This window comes from Canis lupus, chromosome 6 (genome assembly GCF_011100685.1).
Source record: "Canis lupus familiaris isolate Mischka breed German Shepherd chromosome 6, alternate assembly UU_Cfam_GSD_1.0, whole genome shotgun sequence".
Taxonomy (NCBI): domain Eukaryota; kingdom Metazoa; phylum Chordata; class Mammalia; order Carnivora; family Canidae; genus Canis; species Canis lupus.
The window spans coordinates 67,739,180-67,760,601 of record NC_049227.1 but is presented as its reverse complement, the minus strand read 5'-3'; the positions used below and the strand labels follow the sequence as shown (position 1 = coordinate 67,760,601).

The 21,422-nt window shown below is 35.8% G+C and overlaps 1 pseudogene; it reads left to right on the top strand.

Annotated features, from left to right (window-relative positions):
- The first annotated feature begins 14,560 nt into the window (after positions 1–14,560).
- On the top strand, positions 14,561–16,529 carry LOC100685921 (annotated as a pseudogene).
- The last annotated feature ends 4,893 nt before the right edge of the window (positions 16,530–21,422 follow it).

Here is a 21,422-nt window from a genome sequence, read left to right as displayed (position 1 = left end):
CAGGTTAATGGGCACAGTTCTAGCATGAGCAAGCAGCAGTGGGTATGTTACTGAAGTCAGTTAAGTTTGCTGTGATTTAACAGACATCTGTCCCTTACTAACTACTCTCTTGAATAAAGGCTCTCAGGCTTAGGAACTTTTAGTACGATCATTTCTTAATTTCTCACAATGTGGACCAGAAAACTAAGAAATCTAGTTTTTAATGTGAAATGGAATTAAATAGAGCAAAAAAAAAAAAAAAAAAAAAAAAGAAAGACAGAATGATTTAGAAGCATGGCAAACTAAACAATTAATAGACCACTCCTACCCCCAAAATGCAAATATAGAAACATTTTAGATAAGCTATATCATTTTATGAGTAGGTAACTTTAAGATTTAAATTAAATGTAATTCTAAAACATTGGATTCTCTTTTTTTTTTCCCTAAGGAGAGCAATAATTTTAAAATATTCTGTAGGAAAACAATCACACAAAAGTCTTTTCCTTAATTGCCACAAAATATCAAGTGACTTTCTAGACAACAGTCATTTTCAGTGTAAGACAAAGAAAACGGTGAATCAAGTCAAGCATTATAAAGAAAGAAGCTGTTATTACCTGCATCATCAGTTGGTTAAGCATCCAACTCTTAATTTCGACTCAAGTCATGATCTCAAGGTTATAAGCTTAAGCCTGGTGTCAGGCTCCATGCCGGGCATGGAGCCTGCACAATATTCTCTTTCCCTCTACCTCTGCTCTTCCCCCTACTCTATAGCTTCCAGAAAAGAAAGAAAAAAATTGATATCCCTTAACTAGCAGTTTTTCCTAGATAAATAAATACATAAATAACCTACCAAACAAAAGAAATATATCATTTAGTAGTGAGATTCCCCGAAAGGAAAGAGAAAAAAACATAATATAAAGCAATAATTAGCTGCTAATCAACCCTGAAGATGAGAAAACAACAACAACAACAACAACAAAACCACACAATATATGCTTATGGAAGTAGGTAACAAAATGAAAACAAAGAGGATAGAATAAAACACAGCTTAGGATCCTCGGATTCGAAAAGATAAATAGCACTTTAATAGAAGGGAAAAAAAAGGCAGTAGACAGACTACATTCACATGTAAAGTTTTTGCTCTATGATATCTATAATGATTTGGATAACATTTACGAGTTAACTAAATTGCCAAAATTGACTATTAAATTTCCTCTTTCTTTAGTTGACTTACAATCAACTTAAAAAAAAAAAAAAACAAATCTAATCACAGTATTTTTGTTAATAAACAATCTAAATTTAGTCATACTCTATTGGTAATATGCTTATGTCACCACCTCTTAATGATGGACCAAATCTGATGACATATTAGAAAAAAAAATCTAAATTTATGAATTTAGCATCAAAAATTTGTATTCATATTCTAAAACTATCATTTCACAGCTTAAATGAAACTGTAAAATGTGCCATCTGCTCAGTCTGCATTATGTGTTTAAATGTATCATACAAGATACTTGTGAATATATAATACTTGCTGTAAACCTATATATGTTTGAGAGAACAAGGAAGGAAATTGCAGGAACAATGATGCAATAAGAAAATTTACATAATGGTTATCATGAAGTGTGGATATAAGCCAGATTATTTTTTATAAGGACCCTAGAAAAATAGCATGTGAACGCAGTTAAGACTTTCTGTATCCCAAGAGCCATAGTTAAATTTGCTCTTGGCATTTAAAAATATACACACTATCCTCAGGATAAAAAGTTGTCAGTGCTCAAGTTAGAACTCGGCAGTTCCTATTCTCAAGATCAAATCAACATATACCACATTTATTTGTAAATGTTAAAATCTAGTTTCAAATTTTGAAACAATTATTTTATATTTTGCTTTATTAACTTGTATCTAAGAGAAATAGTTTATAAATTAGAATAAATATTTTTTCTTATTATTTTTAACCCTCACAAAAATACAATAAAATAATATCTTTGAATGGAAATAATAAACCACTCTTTCATTAATTCAACAAATATATTGGGCATTTAACATACGTCAGCCACTATGGACATGGGAAATGTAACATAATTGTATAGGCAAAGTCTTTGCTCCCATAGAATTTACATTAAACTATGATTGAAGGCAGGGAAGCTCAAAACATCTCATATGCCAGGCAGTTGATATGCTCTATGAGGTAAAATAAAACAAAGTAAGAGAATAAGGTGTCATGAGGTAGGAAGCACTATTTTAGACAGCATAGTTTTGAGAGTCCCTTCTGATAAGGTGATACTTTTGCAGAAACCTAAATAAAGTAAGAAATTAAAGAAAATAGATATCTGGAGGAAAGGAGATCTGGCTAGTGAGAACATTCTACAAATACTAATTGAGCTCCAACTAAATCTAATGCCCCATTAACTGTAGTTACAGAAACAGTGTTTGTGATCTAGTTTTAGTGATAAGGTATGTCTTTAAAAGATATTTGTTAACACAGATTGCTGGATAAACTCAGTGTGAAACATTTCACAGTCTATGAGGTCTACAGCATTTCTACAGCATAAAGAACTCTATTCCTACTGGGACACCTGCACCCCAATGTCCATAGCAGCAATGTCCACCATAACTAAACTGTGGAAGGAGCCACGATGTCCTTCGACAGTTGAAGGGATAAAGAAGATGTGGTCTTTATGTACAATGGAACATTACTCAGCCATCAGAAGAGACAAATACCCACCATTGCTTTGATGTGGATGGAACTGGAAGGTATTATGCTGAATGAATTAAGTCAATCGGAGAAGGACAATCATCATATGATATCACTCATATGTGGAATATAAGAAATAGTGAACGGGATTGTAAAGGAAAGGAGGGGAACTGAGTGGGAAAAATTAGAGAGGAAGACAAACCATGCGAGACTCCTAACTCTGGGAAACAAAGGGATGCAGAGGTTGGTGGGGAGATGTGGTAACTTGGTGATGGGCACTGAGGAGAGCATTTGATGGGATGAGCTCTAGGTGTTATGCTATATGTTGGAGAATGAATTTTTAAAAAGTAAAAACAAAACAAAACAAAAAAACTTTGTTTCTACCTTGCAGGTTGCACAGAAAGTTCTGAACCTTTGAAGAATCACTCCTAAAAAGAAAGACTCGTGCTTCCTTCACTATTAAAGATCAGGACAAGCACCTGTCACTTAAGTACATATTCAAAGGAGCTTTGAGTAAACAAATGGATGGGTGTATAAGTGTGAAAAAAAATATAAGACCATATCTTTAAGAATGCAATATGGTAGGTAACAGGGAAGTAATCAAGTATTCCAAGTAGGGTATAACATCAAAATGGTGGTGAACATCTAGTAGGTACAACTGATACTATCTATGTGAGAAGCAGAGAGAGAAATTAATAAAAAGATTTACTCTGGCATTCAATGCTATCCAAGATCTGATATTTAAATATTTTTAGTAAATACTTAGGAATATAGGGAGACAGAACATGAAAGACTCCTAACTCTGGGAAACGAACTAGGGGTGGTGGAAGGGGAGGTGGGCGGGGGGTGGGGGTGACTGGGTGACGGGCAATGAGGTGGGCACTTGATGGGATGAGCACTGGGTGTTATTATATATGTTGACAAATTGAACACCAATAAAAAATAAATTTATTAAAAAAAAGGAATACAATAAAGACCAAAATAAATCTACATAGTTTGAAATGTTATCTTACATTTTTATGGACATCAGAATACAGTACCACTAGGGTAAGAATATTAATTAAATAGCCCAATATCTTTTTTATATTTTTGGAATAAAGATATAATATGACCTAAGTGCTCATTGTTTAGCTCTGTACTCTAATGCACTCCTGTATATCTATTTTAATTTGTTTTAATAGTAACAAAGATGAAGTATCAAATAAATTCCATGCCTTGCATTATCTTGGACTATTTTCTAACTGCTCCTAACAAAACTCATGTGATTTTTAAATGACTTATTTTAATTTAAAACAAGCCAGAAATATTGCTTATAATTTGTAATGTATATTTATGATCATAGACCTTTTATATATAAAATTCACCACTCAATTTATCATACTATAATGTTTTAGTCTGTACTATGTACATGTGTTATGATAAAATGTATACTCTTTATTTTTTATTATGAATTTATTTTAGAGACACACAGAGAGTAGGAGCAGGATGGGCAGAGGGAGAGGGAAAGAGAATCTGAAGCAGATTCTGTGCTGAGCTCGGAGCCTGAAGCAGCGCTGATCTCATGACCCTGAGATCACAACTTGAGCCAAAACCAAGAGTCAGACACCAACCTACTGCCCCACCCAGGCCCCTGCGTATCCTTAATTAAGCAAATATTATTATATATACTTTCAATAAAAGTTAGTAAATGTAAACAATAGTATTTTAGTATTGATTTTACTAAATCAATTTTGCTTCAAATAACTTTTTAAATGATTCAAATATCTTTGATGACAGCTACTATGTTTGAAATCAGATGTTCTTAATATACTGACAAAAAAAGAAATGCTTAAAATGTGCATATGTGTTCAGAGCCTGGAAATTTTACCAGCTGTTATTCTAAATGTATTCAGGAAACCCACTGTTGTTACAATATTTTAAATCGTTTCTTAAACACTAGACAAGAATAATATTAAAATGAAACATTAATTATTCAGAATGTTTCTTTATTTAGAGACAGGAAAGCTTTATTGTCCAAATGTTAGACAATAGTTTAGGGGATTTGGTTGGAAGAACACAGTGGGTGAGTGCACATTTGTGAAATTCTCTGGTCACTGTTGTATAACTAAATAGTTCAATATTCTAGCTGATTCCAGTTCTGCCTTGCAAACAAATGCACAACTGGGAATTGCAGTATATCTGGTACTTTGGGGAAATTTCAAGGAAACTTCTTCCCCATATTTTAACTGACAATGGAAGATAAAGACTGTCATCGAAATGTCATGCTAGATTGGAAGTATCTATTGTTCCAAATGCAGACAAGGCAAGGTAGTCCTGGTGTTAAAGACACTTAATCTCTGCAGGAGACCGTGTTCTTTCTGTTCGCATAATACATTATTTTACATTTTCATATACATATCCTGGCATCCATCACCTCTAAGATGAACATCATAAAGATTACACTATTTTTAGCTAGGACAATCATCAGAGCTTAAGAACTTTGAATAAATGAATAAAACTTTCTGCAATTTTTGAAGAGTGTGTGTTTTAATATATTAATTTATAAGTGATTTCAACAAGGGAATCTTTTAAAGTTAGAAATGTTAATTATGACTTTAAATAAAATTTCGTAGATTATGGTAGCCAAATCATATAAACTAATCTTTTTGTAATCAGTTTATTTTTTTTAAGATTTTATTTATTTATTCATGAGAGAGAGAGAGAGAGAGAGAGATTGAGAGGCAGAGACATAGGCAGAGGGAGAAGCAGGTCCCATGCAGCATTCAGGGAGCCTGATGTGGGACCTGATCTCGGGTCTCCAGGATCACACCCTGGGCTGAAGGCAGGCGCTAAACCACTGAGCCACCCAGCCTGCCCATAATCAGCTTAATAACATTACAGAAGAGTCATCTAGCAAGTCTATCCCCAAATTAAAACAAATGAACAGCACAAATGTAAATGATGCAGTGTAATAATTACTTTGGAATGAAAGGTTTTACATATTTTGAGTTTAATGTAACACATTAGAATGTCGATTATTTTTTATGGAAAATCCAAAAAAAAATCTTACTTAAAAACATATAATAACAAAATGACAGATAGTACATATGCCAAAACATTAACTCACTATAGGACTGGAATGATAAATTAGGAAGATTTCTTTACAATTCTATTTAGTATATAGAAGTTGCATACATATTGCTCCTAAAATATAGCTATCAAGAAAAAGTATTTACTAAACCTGAGAGAATAACATTCATTTATTTAACTGCCCTACAATTACATTTACACTAGAATAAATAAAAAGTCAAAGGATTTTGATAATTTCAAATAAAAGAATGTTCAAGACTGCACGGTTTTAATCAGAATGTGAAAACGTGCCTGAAGATTTCGTATTTTATTTTAATCAACTCTAAAATAACAAAATACCAAAAATAATAGCAAGAATCTGAATATAATTGAACCAGAGTATTGTTTTCTTTGAAAGTATTGAATTAGGTCATTATATTTCTTCTACTGAGTATAGCAAAGAATGATTGAGAAATGATATATAAATGCTTGAGATCATAGAAAAGATATGTCAAAGTGTCATAGGTGCTGAGAAGGTAATGATAGAGGATAGGAAAAAAAATGGATCAAATCTCAGTTTTGCTGCTTTACTTAAAGATTGAAATACTGAAAATTTTTGTTGAACATGAATCAGCCTCTCACAGTTTTGAAAGCATTTGACATTTTCTGTGACTTGCAGTGCATCAACATTTCAAAAATATTGTTCCCCAAAGAAATTACTTATCTAATTCTTCAATAAAAAACAACTCTGTGGATGACCTAAATGTATTGCTGCATAAACTTGAGACTTTCTTTTCTCTTTTCTTTCTTTCTTTCTTTCTTTCTTTCTTTCTTTCTTTCTTTCTTTCTTTCTTTCTTTCTAATGGGAAGAGGGACAGAAGGAGAAAGAGAGAGAGAGAGAGCAACTTAAGCAAGCTCCATGCTCAACAGAGCTCAACCTGGGGCTCTATCTCAGAACCCGGAGATCATGACCTGAGCCAAAATCAAGAGTTGGACACCTAACCAAATGAGACACTCAGGTGACTCAGAGACTTTCAATATACAGAAATCAATTCTGTGATGAAGGAACCATATAGAATTACTGTTCAAAGTCCATTCTTGCAATATACAAGTGTGTTAAATATTTTTTCTTTTAATATAGAAAGGAATTCTTTAAATTTTGTAGTTGATAATTAAGTGATCTAAACTTCAGGTACATTTTGCCAAACTCTAAAGCTTTACTGAGACAAGATATCTTGAATTCTAAAGAATAAGATCTTAGAAATTTTATCTTTTTAATTGCATATAATTTCTAGTAATAATTTCTAATGTCAAATATAGCAAAAACAAATACAAAGATACCAGATGCCTTTTATGAAACTGTTCTGTTTTCATCAAGTAATTTACATGATTAGAATTTAGAAGTTTGATTTTTTTCTTTATAATGTTTTTTTTCTGATGAGATCACAAAGGCTGAAAACACTTGTGAGAAAATGTTTCAATATACTAGTAGAGATACACAAACCTACATCCTTTAAATCTTTGGCCTTCAGAAATTAAAGTGAAAATATAAAATCCTTTATTCTGAATCTTTATTTTTAAAAATATTTAGTTTCAGAGCAAATAATATGATATGTATGCCAGAGCAAAAAAAAAAGTATGATCTGTATAAACAGAAGCCAAATATTATAGAGTGATGCATTTATTCATTCACTTATTAATCAGTCAAAACATACTTTATGAGCATCTATGTATTAGTAGCAGGAATACAGAGATAAAAAGGCAAGGTCTTGATTCTAAAAAAGCAGTGGTCTGAGGCGGAAAATATCAATAAAAAATCAAGTTATAATAATACTGTATGGGTGTAAATCAGCTACAGTAACATAGGTACAATCAAGTTACAGCAATGAGATGATTCTCAATTGCCAAGAAAATAATTCACCTTTAATCTGTTGAGTAATCCTACCTAAATGGGAATATCCAGCATAAAATAAAATATTGTAGATGTTCCACATCAGCACCAGCAATAAGACATTTTATTTTATTTTTTGTTTTATTTTTCTAATGAGGCTCCATGCCTAGTGTGAGACCAAATGTGGGGCTTGAACTCAAGAGCTTGAGATGAAGCGGAGATCAAGGGTTGGACACTTAACCAACTGAGCACCCAGGTGCCCTTCTTCCAGGACTTTTAAATGCATCTTAATAAGTTTATGAGTTAAATACACTTATCAATCTCTTTTCCTTCTATGCCAAGAATATTAGAGAGAAATTCTGTATGCTGACACTGGTAACACAATCAGTAAAAGGTAGATCTGAGATGTGAACACAAGCAATCTGACCTCAGAGCCCTGTGTGCTTAGAACACAATGAAGAGTAACTGCTCAGTGTCTAACAGAAAAGAAGAGACACAGAAACTTTTCATAGTCCATGGTTAGAAGAACCAGGTCTTTTTTGCAAGGAGATCAATGTTGAAGCGGCTAGTCTCAGACTAAGGAAAGATATCTACCACAGACTCTTTAAGAGTTAAACTTTCATTCAATCAATATATATTTATTGAAAATTTGCTATTTCTAGGTATTGTTCTAAGCTCTCTTTTGTTAAGAAACAAGAAGAGATGTTTTTGCTCTTATGACGCTTATATTGTAAGAAGCTTACATTCTAGGTAGCTTGTATTTATAGAAAAAAGAATGCGACTGACCATAACGACAAATTTTGTCTCTTTACATAACATGTGAGAAGCTTAGAACAATAGAAGGCACCATGGGCTAGTATAGAATCTTCCTTAGTAACAATCACTTATATTTGCTAATAGTTTCCCACAGCCTTGAAATAACTGTTAAATTGCATGAACTCAAATGCCACTCCAGTAATTTCATACAGATAAAAAGAACTTTAAAGCTTTGAAGCCACAAATCTCTGAGCTTTATCCCACAAATACCTGCCCTATAGCTCTTCAAAACCATCTTTTATTTATCCCCATCAACTAATCAATCAAGTGTGTTTCTTAGTTGCTGTGTCTTCACATTTGTAACTTATCTCCTTGTTTCTTAGTGGTTCAGTCATCACCCCAAGACATCAAGAGCTCTCTATTCTGAGCAAATAGGGCTGATGCGATTTTATTGGATGACAAGATATATAAAAAGATTTATGTACTTATATAGCTAAGTAGGTGACAAGATTTTGATAATTGAACAGTGATACGGTTCACATACTGGAGGTTAAAATTAATTCTAGAGTTCTTAGAAAGCGTTTTTTTTTTTTTTAACTATACCTTAATAGCTGAAAGAATTCATGTGAATTTGCTTGACTCTCCGCTCTCTTTTAAGCAACACGTTATGCAAACTGCAGGCTGCAATGTTTATGACTACCCAATCCTAATTCATGCTACTCTATAGAGCCCTAAGGTGACAATTACTTCTGAATTCATTGGTAAATGGAAGTCTGGTATGATGACAAAACCAAAAAAGCTGTGTGTGTGTTTTTCCCGGCTGCCTGAAGAATCCCTCATGGCTGATAATAATATGTCACCTCTAATCTTATTTTCTATTTCTAAGATGTATTTTTATTAGCCCTCATTTTCTATTGTATCCTTCATTCTGACACAGGACTTGCTTTGCTTCTCAGTAATTTCGAGTGTCTTCATGGGAGGTAAAGTGATGGACTAGATTGTGTTACCAGTGTGGAAAAAGAGGGGGGAAAAATCTCATTCTAACATCATTTAATTGAAGACAAGAAAAGAAAATCTACCTGACTTTAAACTTTTTCCCAAATTTCCAACTACACCAGGAAATCCTGGAGAATGGAGGATTGAGCAGTCATGTGGTACCACAATAATTTCCTCTAACGGGTATGAAAACAGATGAAGGACTCATCCAACCCTTACTTTCTCCATAGAATACAACATTTCAGATTGGGTCTTAAAGAAGAAAAACAAAATAAAAAAAAAAAAAAAAAAAAAAAAAAAAAACTTTGCCAGTTGAAAATCTCTACACAGGTAAAGGAAAGATAAAGTGCAGCAACAATTCTTTAAAAGCATGCATATGCAAGGATGTGTTGTCAGAAACAGCACTCAGTACAGAGAGAAGGCTCAGTCAGGGAGGTATGTGCCAAACAAGCCAATTTAAATTCGGCCAGTCAGCAAACAGCAATACCTGTCAGTTCGCAAGACGATATTTTGCTTTCCTTGGACAAACAATGCTCTTCTTCTGTTATAAATGACATTACTTAGCTTGACATAACAAGATGTTTTAAACAAGGCACTTAGAGGAAGAAGCATTTCTTTGATTAACTTGAGGACATTGAAACAAGGTAAGATGGATAAAAAGGGGGAAAAAAAACCACTTAGAATAGCTCATTGATATGAACAGCAGATTGACATACACAGGAAACGCTGTGGTGAGAAAGTGGAGCTATGCAGCATGTGGTTGTCTTAATAACCTAGTTTGACCTACTGCAGGGACAAATGTATCCATTTGTGGTGAAACCTCACTCTTGGCAGTGAAAAAAGAACAAGAAGAAATAAAGAAAAAAAAAGAAAAAAGGAAAAACAGAAGAATGAAAGCTGACTCCTTATTTAATAGTTCTATTAAAAATGCTTTGCAATTAACACAACTGTTTTAGACAAGTGGTTTCACTGATCTCATCTACTTTAAATTTGTTCTTTTAAATATTGATAATATCAACAGTTAACAATTATTAAGCATTTATGAAGTCTCAGACATTGTATTTAACAGCTTTATATGTATTCTCTTAGACTCACTACACTCAGAATCACTGTGGGCACTGAACTTACCCTCATACTAGATACAAGAAATGTGATGCTTACAGAGGTTGTCCATTGCCAAAATCGTAAAGCAAGCAACTCAGCTTTGGAAATCTGTTTAGACTTCCCCTTCCCAATCATCTTACTGGTGAAAATGTCTTCAAACTGTTGGGACAATTCTTCTTCAATGTTATTACCACATTGCTAACATGCAACATTTTAATCATCTTTTTCTTGAAATCTTAATATTTTATCTTGATAGAAGCTTTCCCCCAGAGTTTTCTTATATTTCAATAAGCATTTCTCATTTCTGAGGATACAGGGACAGCAATTCACATTTGGGAGGCAACTGCAAAGGCCTTTGATACTAGAAGGGACGCTCACGGTGCTTTCACAATCAGTGGACATTATTTACTGCTAAATTACAATGGAATTCTTATGGCATCGCATATTATATTCACATTAAAGTCAAATGAGTTCATCGTGATTAATGTCACTGCAGTGAACACCAAAGAAATTAATGGCAATTATCTACTCATTGCAAGGGTCGCTGATAATTAGTGTTATTACACAAAAAGGTACATTTTAAGCAATCATCACCATGCATTCTCTAGTACCATTTACAATGCTGATCACAGGGAGTCCAGTTGGAAATCACACAGCCAGAATATAAGTTCGCCAAAAGTTTGTGGTCTCAGGTGTGAATAAGGAACAATTCCACCAAGTTTTTGAAATTCTATTTAAATATATATAATAGGGACGCCTGAGTGGCTCAGTGGTTGAGCTTTTGCCTTCAGCCCAGGGTGTGATTCTGGAGACCTAGGATGGAGTGCCACATGGGGCTCCCTTGAGGGATCTGCTTCTCTCTGCCTGTGTCTCTGCCTCTCTCTCTCTGTCTCTCATGAATAAATAAACAAAATATTTAAAAAAATAAAAGAAAAACATAAATATAATAAAATTTTCTTTCCTGAATATATTATTTAATAAGGTATGATCAGAAATGGTAGCCTTCGGCTTTGTGTGTGTGTGTGTGTGTGTGTGTGTGTGTGTGTTTGTGTATAAGACTTTGATACAGCTGCAAGGCAACAATCACACATTAAGACTTAAAAGCAAAGCATAAACTTCATAATACTCAAATATTTGAATATTAATTGTGATGCACATTTATTCATAGTTCTGTACCATTTTAGACAACAGAATCTGCTTTAAGGATGTGATAAAATGGGACAAAAAAAATGAGCATGTATGTAACCTGTATAATAATGGCATTTTCCAAGGGAATTAATAGGAATAGGTTTGTAATATTAGGAAGAAGTTCTCTTCTTTTTGACCTTGACCTTGACCAAGATAATGAGTTGAATATTTAATTTACTTCTCTCCTATCGTGACCCTTTTCATAGCCTAAGATAATGATTTTTGTCCAGGAACAAAAATGACACTTAAGTAAGTGGATTGCTATCATTCCCTCAGAAATAACAATTTATCAGATCATAAGTATAGCTATCACCTTTTTTTAATTAGGTGAGTTCCTTTTTTTATTGTGGTAAAGGACGTGTAATATGAAATCTACCCTATTAACAAAATTTTCAGTGTGTGATACAGTATTATAACTATATGCATATTGTTATACAGCAGATATCCAGAACTTAATTAGGTAAATTCTAATTTCACACAATTTTTATATGTTCTTAGGTTGCATAATTTTTGGACTTTTCCAAGTGGAATTCTTATGTTAGCAAAACTAGACTGAAGTTTTTAATTAATTCAGCCACCTATGAATCATGAAAGCCAAGAAATGAAGCATGGATGTCATTTAAAAGATAAAATCCTCAGGTTTACAGGATTTAACATCCATCACAAAGTTCATTTCCATGAGTCCTCATTACAAGTGAAATGTAGCTGTTCCATTTTGATTTCCTCAAACCATTATTGACAAAAGAAACTATTCAGTGGCACCAAACAGGCTTGTATTTGCTGAGTAACCTGACTCTTCAGGCACAATATTATTTCTGAATGTGACATGATCTTCACTACCTCAGTTTGAAAACTTCTGATGTCTTTTAAGTGAAGAATATTCCTAAGAGACTTCTATACTTCACAGAAATACTCAATTTCCTCCCATTTTAAATGATGAATTTGTTGTCTCTTAAGCAGAAGGGAAAAGGTTAATAGCTGTATTACTCATTTCCCTGAAAATTTCTGTTGATTAGAAATAAAGTAATAAAATATCCCAAAGGAAAGCCAAATTTTATTTATTCATCCATTGTGACATCTGCTACAGAACAGAGTTAACCCAATGATTTTTTTTTTTAACAGAGTTGAGAGGGATAGGGTAGAGACTTAAAAAAATAAAGAAAGAATTTTTTATGTCCGCCAGAGTACAAGTCAACTATTTTTTAAAGTTTCTATTTGAGGGAACTGAAGGCAGCTAATTAGTGCAAAATTTAATTTGTTTTAAAAATACTCCACTCTAAGATAAACTTAATGACATGCACAACATGAAATCTGGCAGAATTTGGATTGAAAAAATGAGTTCAAGAGTTAGGCTGCCCATGTCTGAAAATGGATTCTTCCTTTCTGTAGGATCTTTGGGAAGATGCTTAATTACTCTGACTCAGTTTTCTCATCCATAAAAATGGGCAGAGGATATAATAATTATTCCTATCTCAGAGGTTCTTTGCATGCTGAAAGAAAAAGTTCTTGTTCTTGGAACAACTCCTGGCACGTATGACTTGGAAAACAATGTTGACCTTATTACTGAATGGTTATCTAAATAAGGGGTCTGCATTCACACTATAGCCTTTTAGCTAAATCTGGCTTACCACATTTTTAAAAAAATAAAATATTTTTGAAATGCATCCACATACATTTATTTGTTTATTTATGTGTTTGTTTATTTTTTTGTTTATTTATTTATTTATGATTTTATTTATTTATGAGAGAGAAAGAGCACACAACCAGTGGGGAGGGACAGAGGGAGAGGAAGAAGCAGACTCCCCTGAGCAGTGAGAGGGACACAGGGCTCGATATCAGGACCTCAGAATCATGACCCTACTCAAGGCACATGCTTAACTGACTGAGCCAACTAGGTGTCTCTCCACCCCCATTCTAGATGTTGACATCATCAAAGGCTGAGTTGAGTAGTTCCTGCAGAGTCCTTATGGCCACAAAACCTAAAATAATTACTATCTGGCCCTTACAGAGAAATTTTGCCAGTCCCTTGACTTCTTTGAATATTGATGTTGGGTATACCTTAATGAAGCTTCAGCTAGATCACTTCAGAGATATTAATTACCATTGGTTCAAGTAATCAGGAGTTTCTATGGACAGAAGAAATCCAAATAAAGGCAAACAAATTGCTTAAGATTGGAGTTTTCTGAAGAATGTATTACTGTAAAGAGTCAAATTTATAATCCTTCTAGTCTCCAATACCCAATTATAATTCCAGTTTTATCTAAGCATTTCCTTGCATCCAATCAAGAGTGTAGCACCTCTGGGAAATTCGGCATTTCTCGAATAATGCATATTTTTTCCCTTTAGCTATCTGAATCTCCTCATGAGGTTCTTTCTGTTCTGAATGCCCTTCTACTTTTCCCCGTCACATAGCCGGAATGCAGAAGAACCAGAAGTAAAACTCACATATGTGAGTCTTTAGCCCTAACTTTTTTTCTACTATACCATGTTGCCCAACTTTTATACTGAGCAATGGGTTTCATTTAACTCACACACACACATACACACACACACATATACTAATGTGTTTGTATGATACAAACATTTTACCATTCTACATAAATTATATATATATATTTTCTTGAGATATATAAATATATTTGCAATACAAATATACACCATATATTACAAATATATGGTGTATATACTACAATTACTTAAGCACATTTATTACTATATAATTACAAGTATATATCACCTATTATGTGTCGGCATTATTCTAGACACTCAAAATACAGCACTGGCAATTTTAGATGATGATCAGTGGCAAACATACATGGTTGTGTGGCAGGCTGGGGAGCACTTCTCATTTAAAAAAAAACTGGCCATAGATGATCCCAATGAAAAGGTGACTTTGGGAGAGAATGAGAGGGGAGGAGAGAAAATGGCGTCCACGGATTACAGTACCTACAGCCAAGCTGCAGCCCAGCAGGGCTACAGTACATACACCTCCCAACCAACTCAAGGATATGCACAGACCACCCAGGCATATGGGCAGCAGAGTTATGGAACCTATGGACAGCCCACTGATGTCAGCTATACCCAGGCTCAGACCACTGCGACCTATGGGAGACCACCTATGCAACTTCTTATGGACAGCCTCCCGCTGCTTATACTACTCCAACTGCCCCCCAGGCATACAGTCAGCCTGTCCAGGGGTACGGCACTGGTGCTTATGATACCACCACTGCTACGGTCACTACCACCCAGGCCTCCTCTGCAGCTCAGTCTGCATATGGCACTCAGCCGGCTTACCCAGCCTATGGGCAGCAGCCAGCAGCCAGCACACCTGCAAGACCACAAGATGGTAACAAACCCGCTGAGACTAGTCAACCTCAATCTAGCACAGGGGGTTACAACCAGCCCAGCCTAGGATATGGGCAGAGTAACTACAGTTATCCCCAGGTACCTGGGAGCTACCCCATGCAGCCAGTCACAGCACCACCATCTTATCCTCCTACCAGCTACTCCTCTACACAGCTGACTAGTTATGATCAGAGCAGTTACTCTCAGCAGAACACCTATGGGCAGCCAAGCAGCTATGCGCAGCAGAGTAGCTATGGTCAACAAAGCAGCTATGGGCAGCAGCCGCCCACTAGTTATCCCCCCGCCAAACTGGATCCTACAGCCAGGCTCCAAGTCAATATAGCCAACAGAGCAGCAGCTACGGGCAGCAGAGTTCATTCCGACAGGACCACCCCAGTAGCATGGGTGTTTATGGGCAGGAGTCTGGAGGATTTTCCGGACCAGGAGAGAACCGGAGCATGAGTGGCCCTGATAACCGGGGCAGGGGAAGAGGGGAATTTGATTGTGGAGGCATGAGCAGAGGTGGGCGGGGAGGAGGATGCAGTGGAATGGGCGCTGCAGAGCGAGGTGGCTTCAATAAGCCTGGTGGACCCATGGATGAAGGACCAGATCTTGATCTAGGCCCACCTGTAGATCCAGATAAAGACTCTGACAACAGTGCAATTTATGTGCAAGGCTTAAATGACAATGTGACTCTAGATGATCTGGCTGACTTCTTTAAGCAATGTGGAGTTGTTAAGATGAACAAGAGAACTGGACAACCCATGATCCATATCTACTTGGACAAGGAAACAGGAAAGCCCAAAGGTGATGCTACAGTATTCTATGAAGACCCACCAACTGCCAAGGCTGCTGTGGAGTGGTTTGATGGGAAAGATTTTCAAGGAAGCAAACTTAAGGTTTCTCTTGCTCGGAAGAAACCTCCAATGAACAGCATGCGGGGTGGTATGCCTCCCGGTGAGGGCAGAGGGATGCCACCGCCACTCCGTGGAGGTCCAGGGGGCCTAGGTCGCATGGGAGGCCATGGAGGAGACAGAGGTGGCTTTCCCCCAAGAGGACCCCGGGGTTCCCGAGGGTACCCATCTGGAGGAGGAAACATCCAGCACCGAGCTGGGGACTGGCAGTGCCCCAATCCGGGGTGTGGAAACCAGAACTTCGCCTGGAGAACAGAATGCAACCAGTGTAAGGCCCCGAAGCCTGAAGGCTTCCTTCCACCACCCTTCCCGCCCCCGGGCGGTGACCGTGGCAGAGGCGGCCCTGGTGGCCTGCGGGGAGGAAGAGGTGGCCTCATGGACCGCGGTGGTCCCGGTGGGATGTTCAGAGGTGGCCGCGGTGGAGACACAGGGGGCTTCCGTGGTGGCCGGGGCATGGACCCAGGTGGCTTTGGCGGAGGAAGACGAGGCGGGCCTGGTGGGCCCCCTGGACCTTTGATGGAACAGAGGGAGGAAGAAGAGGCGGCGTGGAGGACCTGGAAAAATGGATAAAGGCGAGCACCGTCAGGGGCGCAGGGACCGGCCCTGCTAGACGCAGAGGCCCCGCAGAGCTGCACCGACTACCAGATTTATTTTTTAAACCAGAAAATGTTTTAAATTTATAATTCCATATTTATTTTTATTTTTATTTATTTATTTATTTTTTTTTAATGATAGTCACAGAGAGAGAGAGAGAGGCAGAGACATAGGCAGAGGGAGAAGCAGGCCCCATGCACCGGGAGCCTGATGTGGGATTCGATCCTGGGTCTCCAGGATCATGCCCTGGGCCAAAGGCAGGCGCCAAACCGCTGTGCCACCCAGGGATCCCTATAATTCCATATTTATAATGTTGGCCACAACATTATGATTATTCCTTGTCTGTACTTTAGTATTTTTCACCATTTGTGAAGAAACATTAAAACAAGTTAAATGGTAGTGTGCCGAGTTTTTTTTTCCTTCTTTTAAAGATGGTTGTTTAACTAAAGACTAAACAATGGGAACCCCTTGTGAGCATGCTCAGTATCATTGTGGAGAACCAAGAGGGCCTCTAACTGTAACAATGTTCATGGTTGTGATGTTTTTTTTTTTTTTTTAAATAAAATTCCAAATGTTTATTAAAAAAAAAAAGAAAGAAAAAAAGAAAAGGTGACTTTGGACGAAAATCTAGTAGAGGGAAGCCAGTTAGTCTAGGCATTTTTTGAAGGCAGTGAGCCAGAGAGGAGCAAGGGTAGATGGGGAGGTCCTGATAGGGAAGAATGACTAGAGTATCATAAGCAGGGAGACCAGTAAGGTTGAAGCTTAAAGAGTGAGGGGGGAAATGAGACACAATTATGAGGGGCCATATTGGCCAGTTGAGGAACTTGGGGCATTGCCCTAAGTGAGAAAGAAAACCCCTGGAGCAGTTTGAACTTATTTATGGTTGTGTTTGTATGTATGTCATTAATTGGATTCTTTGGCCTTATCAAGTTACATTTTCAGATATTCTTTATGATTCTTTCTGGTTAATCTCCAGTAGGTGTGCCATAACACATTTGCTTTTAGTTATCTGCTGTTTACTCTGCCAAGTACCTAATAATCTGTATATGAAAGCTCACAAGGCATAGGACAAAATACTTTATTTGTCTTCACAAAGTGACTGTTGTTTTTGTATAATTAGTATTCATACTATACATTTTAATTTTTACATTTAATGTTCATTGGTAATCCTGGCAAAGTTTTCATAGTCTGACAAATATTATTTGTTTATATCTGATCAGTTGATGGATAAGCACATTTTTTGTGAATGTCTATAGGATATAATATCTGAGGGACACTTGGGTGGCTGAGTGGTTGAGCATCTGCCTCTTGCTTAGGTCATGAGCCTGAAGTCCTGGAATGAGGTCCCACATCAGGGTCCCCACAGGGAGCCTACTTCTCCCTCTGCCTGTGTCTCTGCTTCTCTCTGTGTGTGTCTCTTATGGATAAATAAATAAAATCTTTTTAAAAAGAAAGAAAAAAGAATATCTGAAAATTAATTCTTTGTGTGTGTGTGTGACAGTGAGAGTGCTTATGAGCAGGGGAGGGGAGGTGCAGAGGGAGAGGGAAAGAGAGAATCCCAAGCAGACTTGATGCTCAGCATGGTACCCAACCTGGGGCTCGATCTAATGACCCTGAGATCATGACCTAGGCTGAAATCAAGAGTTGGGCACTTAACTGACTGAGCTACCCAGGAACCTCTGAAAATTAATTCTAGTAGACATTTAGGATCCGGAAATCTATATAAATACCATAGACATCTTTTCATTGAAAAAGTATACTACTTTCACTAAGATTACATTTTAACGTCTGATGAATGAAACAAAAACAATTCAGAGTGTCCCATTTTCCCTATGTGACCCTACTTTTAAAAGCAGCTATTTCACACATAAATTTTATATGATAAGGTAGCTTTGTTTGTTAAAATGTATTTTTTGTTTTCCTTTATGCTATTTTTTCTGTTATTTTCCTGATAATTGTCTTTCAATCACATTTGGTTAATCAACTTAGAATCTTATGTCCTATGATACACTCTTACAGAATTTTCAGTTCTATTATGAATGAATTATGCTTATATATTTCTGCTTTAAGTCTCACAAAAACACATATTCTAACATTGGTTTAGTCTTCATTTTTGGTCTGATTTGTTGATCAAAATAAAAACAACGAACTATTATATATTGTATGAGACACAGAGAGAGAGAGAGAGAGGCAGAGAAAGAGGCAGTGGGAGAAGCAGGCTCCATGCACGGAGCCTGATGTGGGACTCAATCCAGATCATACCCTGGGCTGAAGGTGACGCTAAACCACTGAGCCACCTGAGCTGCCCCAAAGAACTATTATATTAAACCTGTGGTGAAAATGTGCCCTATCTAGACATATAGCATATTGAATATTGTTAGAACTATCTTGCATTTCTTTCATACATTTTCACATTGCTTAGCTCAGTTGTGGGTATAATAAATTGAACATAGTTACCTTAACTATTCAAATAAAATTTTAGAAACAATTACAATATTAGTGATAATTTTTTAAAGCAGCCAATCTAGTAAAACTGGAGGTTAATCAGGACCAAACAAAATAAAGTTTACATTTTGTGTGATCATAAATTGGAGGTGATAATATCACTGACCTCAGTGGGCTGCGGTAAGGATTGAAGTTCATCATCATATAGAATGCTATCATCTTGCAAGCCAAACAGTAGTTTCTCAAGCTGTCAGTTGTGATGATGATGATGATGGTGAGCATAACAAAGGAAGATAAAAATTCTTCCAAGTAGAATCAGAGTTTTCTGTTAAGGCTATTACTTTAGCTTTTTATCAACTTTTCTATGAATTTACAATTCCTTAATCTATGTCCTCAGGGTGATTCTAATGATTTTGTATGGAACTGCCAAAAATTAGTTATTGTTCTGTTAATCATTGCTAATAAGAACAGAGAATTTTTCTAGTTGTCCCATGAAAATTATACTAATTAGAAATGTCTGAATTTGTGCATCTCCTTGGAGATTAATTTATTCATCATAATCAGTTAATCACTTTTCTTTACATAATTAGATAGCTTCTGGTGGAGAGGAAGACCCTTTAGTTTTCTTAGAATGAAGAAGACTATTTTAGCTGACACTAGTAAAACTTGGAAGTCAGCTCAAGACCTTCTTAGCATGTAGCATCCAAAATTGCATACTGATTAGTGCCAGTACCATTGTTTCTCCAAATAATAGGCTTCAGGAAATATTTAGGAAATTGACTCTGAAAAAGTACAATAGCCTTATTGATGGGCAGTATTTTTTTATTTTATAAATTATTCAGCAACTGACATTAGCAGAGATTCACTTTATAAATAGGATCAGTCTACTACTTTCCTCGTGCACCTTTACAAGCTAGATCCCTCCAAATTATCTCTGACTGAAACACCATTACTATTGTATTATTCTGCTTCTTCACAGAGAAGGAAGGGACGAAGGAAGTCATACATTTTAAAGGTAAATAAATTTAATTAGTTGGGCAATCATAGAGAGTCAAAAAGTAAGTATAAGCAGGAAGAATGCAATTGATATTAGCAAACAATTGTTATTTTAATAACATAGCCTGTATGTGTGTGGAGGGGGACATATCCATTTAATCCCAAATATTTTTTACACCTTTACCAAAATAATTAAAAAAACACTTCCAGAACTTCATTAAAAAAAAAAAAAAAACTTAAAATATGCATTTCAGGAAAAAGCAAATTCAACTCAGAAATATGTACTGAAAGGCAGAAAGGAGAAGTATACATAGACCCTGGGCTCTCAGGCTTCCAGCTCCCTGCTCAGCGGGGAGTCTGCTTCTCCCTCTGCCTCTGCCCTTGGCATCACTCATGCTGGCACACTCTCTCTAATAAATAAATTAAAACAAAACAAAACAAAAACAAAGACTTTGGTACCTCCAAATATGCCTCTATTAAACAAGATATTTGATGATTTTAGCTAATGTAATATATGAAAGTGATGTTCTACAAAGATGCTGGAAGATTATAACAACTAAGTTTGTCAAAAAGAAGTCCCAATGGTTTTTAAGCATTTTTAGCTCATTTTATAAGCAGGGAAGATTTACAGAAAATAATAGAATTGATTGTAAACATTATGAATTATCTTACTGATATCCATATTCAATCTTATTATTTTCAGATGAATTTCATTCAAAACAATATTAATAAAATGTTATTAGTCAAAAAGACATTCCAGGTATTTGCATTTTCTAGTAAACTTTGTACATAAATATAAAAATAAGTTTTTTTAAAAAATCTAAAAATCACAGGGCACCAGAGTGGCTCAGCCTAAAAGCTCTTAATTTCAGCTCAGGTCATGATCTCAGGGTCCTGGAAGCACCCTACATCAGGCTCTGCACTCAGCATGGATTCTACTTTTCCCTCCCACTCTGCTCTTCACCTTGCACTCTCTCTCATAAATAAATAAATAAATAAATAAATAAATAAATAAATAAATAAATATCTTTTTTGAAAAACCATCTAACATTCACTACTTCTTTTAAAGTATTTATTCTTACATAAATTTGAGAAATTTGCAGAGATAGTGTAGAAATATCTCTTCCTCCATATTAACCTAATTGCATGTATATTCCCTGTTTCTTGAGGAGGCTTTTGATTTTTAAATATATTGCTTTATATGCTGGAAAATTAATTATTGAAAATATATATAGCAATTATAATTTTATAAGAATCTTGAAATTCATGTTATTATTTTCTCTTGAAGCAAAGTGCAGAGCATATAAACTGGAATATGATGACTATTTTTAGATCTAATAATTGATCATCAAGTTTGTAGGTAATCATTTATCACCAAGGCACTTTACAGTAAACAAGCAGCCCATGTGAAAATCACAGCATAAATACATAAAACGTAATCCAACAATGCTTAAAAATATATATATTG